The sequence below is a fragment of the Triturus cristatus genome, chromosome 4_1, assembly GCF_964204655.1.
Source record: "Triturus cristatus chromosome 4_1, aTriCri1.1, whole genome shotgun sequence".
NCBI lineage: Eukaryota > Metazoa > Chordata > Amphibia > Caudata > Salamandridae > Triturus > Triturus cristatus.
The window spans coordinates 137,605,904-137,613,403 of NC_140585.1; the positions used below are offsets into that span (position 1 = coordinate 137,605,904).

Below are 7,500 nucleotides of genomic sequence, written 5' to 3' on the forward strand. Positions count from 1 at the left end.
TGAGGCACACATGCATAGCTCTTTTCTAGAGGCATTATTTAAATGTATTCTATGGTCAGACACCGGTGTGTTCACACAGGGCATTTCTCACTTCTCTCTATAAGTAAACTTCCCATTTTCATCCTCTTCCATCCCCGACTTTAACGCTCTCTTCTATGCTATAATGGAGACTTTGCAATTTTAGCAAGTGGAGAGAAATTGGAGAACCACTTTCGACTCCACACTTCTTCTTCACTTACTTCTTTTCTCAATATACTGGGCTTAGAAAATGGTATCAAGCCATCCTTATCATCAGCAGGACACGGAAAGAGGCACCAAGTCTCCTAACCAAGTTCAACCACACTCTGCAACTTAACCATTTCACTACAAATTAGGCAACGGGGGCATCAGCAAAGGCAGCCAATGTGCCGATCCTTTATACATTTTTTGTAGTACTTTTCTTACTCGGAGGCAAAATCAGCGCTTTAACTGCCCAAATCATACAGACTTTACACATGTAGCACTCTATGCACACATAGGCACACACCTTGCAGTTCTTCTACACACACTTAAACTAAAAACCCATTCTGTCACGTCAAAATTCTGCAAACCTATTACATAATCAGTGCGTCGGCATAGAAGCACTTTTTAATGCCACTAAAATGCACAAGTAGTTAGACTGAAGATGCAACCTGATTGAGTTTACAGTATGTACTCCACTTTATTAATGATTAGTAATGAGAAAGTGAGGACTACAAGAGTATTGGAAAATAATTTTTCCACTCTGAATGTAAAGCAGATTGTGTGACCATTGGCCAAAAATGACCACGAAGGGACTTGAACCCTCAATCTTCTGATCCGAAGTCAGACGCCTTATCCATTAGGCCACGCGGTCATCCATTCACCTGCGATGATTTTTATCATGTAGGTGGTATGCATGGATGGAGAACATATTATTGAAAGGTATTCAGGTTTACATCCCATAGTGTTCTTTTAGCTGGAAGCACTTTTTTGGAATCTATATATTGAGAATTTTATGAGTACTATATGCTTTTGTTTTCCTTTTTGCATACAAACCTCTTTCCTCATGAGTTTAAAGCTCATTTGTGTGCTCTACATAGCTCTGGACGTTTCCAGACGTGACCTATTCAAGTAGCTGAAAGCCTGTCACCACCTCTAGAAACAAGATTCACACCAATCCAATTCATATCATTTTTTCCAAAGGAATATGTTCTGGCCGGTCGAAAATGCATCTCACAAAAATAGGCATTTAAAAATCTACTTTGCAGTTTCAGAACACTAACATGACGGTGAAGTGTACACAAGTAAAATGGGACCGTTTCAAAGTACCTAATCCCTCATAAACTTCTGAGAGGAAGCATGTAATAAATCTACCTAATTTTCTGGAAAAGAAAGAGGAAGGATTTTTGTTATCACCTCAGATGGGACTTGAACCCACAATCCCTGGCTTAAGAGGCCAGTGCCTTATCCATTAGGCCACTGAGGCACACATGCATAGCTCTTTTCTATAGGCATTAATCAAATGTATTCTATGGTCCGACACCTGTGTGTGCACACAGGGCATTTCTCACTTCTCTCTATAAGTAAACTTCCCATTTTCATCCTCTTCCATCCCCGACTTTAACGCTCTCTTCTATGCTATAATGGAGACTTTGCAATTTTAGCAAGTGGAGAGAAATTGGAGAACCACTTTCGACTCCACACTTCTTCTTCACTTACTTCTTTTCTCAAAATACTGGGCTTAGAAAATGTTATCAAGCCATCCTTATCATCAGCAGGACACGGAAAGAGGCACCAAGTCTCCTAACCAAGTTCAACCACACTCTGCAACTTAACCATTGCACTACAAATTAGGCAACGGGGGCATCAGCAAAGGCAGCCAATGTGCCGATCCTTTATACATTTTGTGTAGTACTTTTCTTACTCTGAGGCAAAACCAGCACTTTAACTGCCCAAATCATACAGATTTTACACATGTAGCACTCTATGCACACATAGGCACACACCTTGCAGTTCTTCTACACACTTAAGCTAAAAACCCATTCTGTCACGTCAAAATTCTGCAAACCTATTACATATTCAGTGCGTCGGCATAGAAGCACTTTTTAATGCCACTAAAATGCACAAGTAGTTAGACTGAAGATGCAACCTGAATGAGTTTACAGTATGTACTCCACTTTATTATTGATTAGTAATGAGAAAGTGAGGACTACAAGAGTATTGGAAAATACTTTTTCCACTCTGAATGTGAAGCAGATTGTGTGACCATTGGCCGAAAACAACCACGAAGGGACTCGTACCCTCAATTTTCTGATCCGAAGTCAGACGCCTTATCCATTAGGCCACGCGGTCATCTGTTCCCCTGAGATGATTTTTATCATGTAGGTGGTATGCATGGATGGAGAACATATTATTGAAAGGTATTCAGGTTTACATCCCATAGTGTTCTTTCAGGTCTTTTCGCTGGAAGCACTTTTTTGGAATCTATATATTGAGAATTTTATGAGTATGATATGCTTTTGTTTTCCTTTTTGCATACAAACCTCTTTCCTCATGAGTTTAAAGCTCATTTGTATGCTCTACATAGCTCTGGACGTTTCCAGACGTGTAGTGAAACTGTTTTGAAAGTAGTACAAATTGCTCATTCCTGCATATGCTAATTTTTCACACTCACATAGGTTGTATAAGTTTTATGAATCCTGGCTTGACCTATTCAAGTAGCTGAAAGCCTGTCACCACCTCTAGAAACAAGATTCACACCAATCCAATTCATATCATTTTTTCCAAAGGAATATGTTCTGGCCGGTCGAAAATGCATCTCACAAAAATAGGCATTTAAAAATCTACTTTGCAGTTTCAGAACTGAGAGGAAGCATGTAATAAATCTACCTAATTTTCTGGAAAAGAAAGAGGGAGGATTTTTTTTATCACCTCAGATGGGACTCGAACCCACAATCCCTGGCTTAGGAGGCCAGTGCCTTATCCATTAGGCCACTGAGGTACACATGCTTAGCTCTATTCTATAGGCATTATTTAAATGTATTCTATGGTCAGACACCTGTGTGTGCTCACAGGGCATTTCTCACTTCTCTCTATAAGTAAACCTCCCATTTTCATCCTCTTCCATCCCCGACTTTAACGCTCTCTTCTATGCTATAATGGAGACTTTGCAATTTTAAGCAAGTGGAGAGAAATTGGAGAACCACTTTCGACTCCACACTTCTTCTTCACTTAATTCTTTTCTCAATATACTGGGCTTAGAAAATGTTATCAAGCCATCCTTATCATCAGCAGGACACGGAAAGAGGCACCAAGTCTCCTAACCAAGTTCAACCACACTCTGCAACTTAACCATTGCACTACATATTAGGCAACGGGGGCATCAGCAAAGGCAGCCAATGTGCCGATCCTTTATAGATTTTGTGTAGTACTTTTCTTACTCGGAGGCAAAATCAGCACTTTAACTGCCCAAATCATACAGATTTTACACATGTAGCACTCTATGCACACATAGGCACACACCTTGCAGTTCTTCTACACACACTTAAGCTAAAAACCCATTCTGTCACGTCAAAATTCTGCAAACCTATTACATATTCAGTGAATCGGCATAGAAGCACTTTTTAATGCCACTAAAATGCACAAGTAGTTAGACTGAAGATGCAACCTGAATGAGTTTACAGTATGTACTCCACTTTATTAATGATTAGTAATGAGAAAGTGAGGACTACAAGAGTATTGGAAAAGACTTTTTCCACTCTGAATGTATAGCAGATTGTGTGACCTTTGGCCAGAATTGACCACGAAGGGACTTGAACCCTCAATCTTCTGATCCGAAATCAGACGCCTTATCCATTAGGCCACGCGGTCATCCGTTCACCTGAGATGATTTTTATCATGTAGGTGGTATGCACGGATGGAGAACATATTATTGAAAGGTATTCAGGTTTACATCCCATAGTGTTCTTTCAGCTCTTTTCGCTGGAAGCACTTTTTTGGAATCTATATATTGAGTATTTTATGAGTACGATATGCTTTTGTTTTCCTTTTTGCATACAAACCTCTTTCCTCATGAGTTTAAAGCTCATTTGTATGGTCTACATAGCTCTGGACGTTTCCAGACGTGGAGTGAAACTGTTTTGAAAGTAGGACAAATTGCTCCTTCCTGCATATGCTAATTTTTCACACTCACATAGGTTGTATAAGTTTTATGAATCCTGGCTTGACCTATTCAAGTAGCTGAAAGCCTGTCACCACCTCTAGAACAAGATTCACACCAATCCAATTCAAATCATTTTTTCCAAAGGAATATGTTCTGGCCGGTCGAAAACGCATCTCACAAAAATAGGCATTTAAAAATATACTTTGCAGTTTCAGAACACTAACATGACTGTGAAGTGTACACAAGTAAAATGGGACCGTTTCAAAGTACCTAATCCCTCATAAACTTCTGAGAGGAAGCATTTAATAAATCTACCTAGTTTTCTGGAAAAGAGAGAGGGAGGATTTTTTGTTATCACCTCAGATGGGACTTGAACCCACAATCCCTGGCTTAGGAGGTCAGTGCCTTATCCGTTAGGCACTGAGGAACACATGCATAGCTCTTTTCTAGAGACATTATTTAAATGTATTCTATGGTCAGACACCGGTGTGTGCACACAGGGCATTTCTCACTTCTCTCTATAAGTAAACTTCCCATTTTCATCCTCTTCCATCCCCGACTTTAACGCTCTCTTCTATGCTATAATGGAGACTTTGCAATTTTAGCAAGTGGAGAGAAATTGGAGAACCACTTTCGACTTCACACTTCTTCTTCACTTACTTCTTTTCTCAATATACTGGGCTTAGCAAATGGTATCAAGCCATCCTTATCATCGGCAGGACACGGAAAAAGGCACCAATTCTCCTAACCAAGTTCAACCACACTCTGCAACTTAACCATTGCACTACAAATTAGGCAACGGGGGCATCAGCAAAGGCAGCCAATGTGCCGATCCTTTATACATTTTGTGTAGTACTTTTCTTACTCGGAGGCAAAATCAGCACTTTAACTGCCCAAATCATACAGATTTTACACATGTAGCACTCTATGCACACATAGGCACACACCTTGCAGTTCTTCTACACACACTTAAGCTAAAACCCATTGTGTCACGTCAAAATTCTGCAAACCTATTACATATTCAGTGCGTCGGCATAGAAGCACTTTTTAATGCCACTAAAATGCACAAGTAGTTAGACTGCAGATGCAACCTGAATGAGTTTACAGTATGTACTCCACTTTATTAATGATTAGTAATGAGAAAGTGAGGACTACAAGAGTATTGGAAAATACTTTTTCCACTCAGAATGTAAAGCAGATTGTGTGACCATTGGCCAAAAACGACCACAAGGGACTTGAACCCTCAATCTTCTGATCTGAAGTCAGACGCCTTATCCATTAGGCCACGCGGTCATCCGTTCACCTGAGGTGATTTTTATCATGTAGGTGGTATGCATGGATGGAGAACATATTATTGAAAGGTATTCAGGTTTACATCCCATAGTGTTCTTTCAGCTCTTTTCGCTGGAAGCACTTTTTTGGAATCTATATATTGAGAATTTTATGAGTACGATATGCTTTTGTTTTCCTTTTTGCATACAAACCTCTTTCCTCATGAGTTTAAAGCTCATTTGTATGCTCTACATAGCTCTGGACGTTTCCAGACGTGGAGTGAAACTGTTTTGAAAGTAGTACAAATTGCTCCTTCCTGCATATGCTAATTTTTCACACTCACATAGGTTGTATAAGTTTTATGAATCCTGGCTTGACCTATTCAAGTAGCTGAAAGCCTGTCACCACCTCTAGAAACAAGATTCACACCAATCCAATTCAAATAATTTTTTCCAAAGGAATATTTTCTGGCCGGTCGAAAATGCATCTCACAAAAATAGGCATTTAAAAATATACTTTACAGTTTCAGAACACTAACATGACTGTGAAGTGTACACAAATAAATGGGACTGTTTCAAAGTACCTAATACCTCATAAACTTCTGAGAGGAAGCATGTAATAAATCTACCTAATTTTCTGAAAAAGAAAGAGGGAGGATTTTTGTTATCACCTCAGACTGGGACTCAAACCCACAATCCCTGGCTTAGGATGCCAGTGCCTTATCCATTAGGCCACTGAGACACACATGCATAGCGCTTTTCTAGAGGCATTATTTAAATGTATTCTATGGTCAGACACCGGTGTGTGCACACAGGGCATTTCTCACTTCTCTCTATAAGTAAACTTCCCATTTTCATCCTCTTCCATCCCCGACTTTAACGCTCTCTTCTATGCTATAATGGAGACTTTGCCATTTTAGCAAGTGGAGAGAAATTGGAGAACCACTTTCGACTCCACACTTCTTCTTCACTTACTTCTTTTCTCAATATACTGGGCTTAGCAAATGGTATCAAGCCATCCTTATCATCGGCAGGACACGGAAAAAGGCACCAATTCTCCTAACCAAGTTCAACCACACTCTGCAACTTAACCATTGCACTACAAATTAGGCAACGGGGGCATCAGCAAAGGCAGCCAATGTGCCGATCCTTTATACATTTTGTGTAGTACTTTTCTTACTCGGAGGCAAAATCAGCACTTTAACTGCCCAAATCATACAGATTTTACACATGTAGCACTCTATGCACACATAGGCACACACCTTGCAGTTCTTCTACACACACTTAAGCTAAAACCCATTGTGTCACGTCAAAATTCTGCAAACCTATTACATATTCAGTGCGTCGGCATAGAAGCACTTTTTAATGCCACTAAAATGCACAAGTAGTTAGACTGCAGATGCAACCTGAATGAGTTTACAGTATGTACTCCACTTTATTAATGATTAGTAATGAGAAAGTGAGGACTACAAGAGTATTGGAAAATACTTTTTCCACTCAGAATGTAAAGCAGATTGTGTGACCATTGGCCAAAAACGACCACAAGGGACTTGAACCCTCAATCTTCTGATCTGAAGTCAGACGCCTTATCCATTAGGCCACGCGGTCATCCGTTCACCTGAGGTGATTTTTATCATGTAGGTGGTATGCATGGATGGAGAACATATTATTGAAAGGTATTCAGGTTTACATCCCATAGTGTTCTTTCAGCTCTTTTCGCTGGAAGCACTTTTTTGGAATCTATATATTGAGAATTTTATGAGTACGATATGCTTTTGTTTTCCTTTTTGCATACAAACCTCTTTCCTCATGAGTTTAAAGCTCATTTGTATGCTCTACATAGCTCTGGACGTTTCCAGACGTGGAGTGAAACTGTTTTGAAAGTAGTACAAATTGCTCCTTCCTGCATATGCTAATTTTTCACACTCACATAGGTTGTATAAGTTTTATGAATCCTGGCTTGACCTATTCAAGTAGCTGAAAGCCTGTCACCACCTCTAGAAACAAGATTCACACCAATCCAATTCAAATAATTTTTTCCAAAGGAATATTTTCTGGCCGGTCGAA

The 7,500-nt window shown here is 39.7% G+C and overlaps 3 non-coding genes across 3 annotated transcripts; all 3 read right to left on the reverse strand.

Moving 5' to 3' along the window:
• Positions 1–801: 801 nt before the first annotated feature.
• Positions 802–874, reverse strand: TRNAR-UCG (transfer RNA arginine (anticodon UCG)). Its single transcript has one exon. It is a non-coding gene; the product is annotated as a tRNA-Arg (tRNA).
• A 2,054-nt stretch (positions 875–2,928) lies between these two features.
• On the reverse strand, positions 2,929–3,001 carry TRNAR-CCU (transfer RNA arginine (anticodon CCU)). The gene has a single exon. It is a non-coding gene; the product is annotated as a tRNA-Arg (tRNA).
• A 796-nt stretch (positions 3,002–3,797) lies between these two features.
• On the reverse strand, positions 3,798–3,870 carry TRNAR-UCG (transfer RNA arginine (anticodon UCG)). The gene has a single exon. It is a non-coding gene; the product is annotated as a tRNA-Arg (tRNA).
• Positions 3,871–7,500: the final 3,630 nt, after the last annotated feature.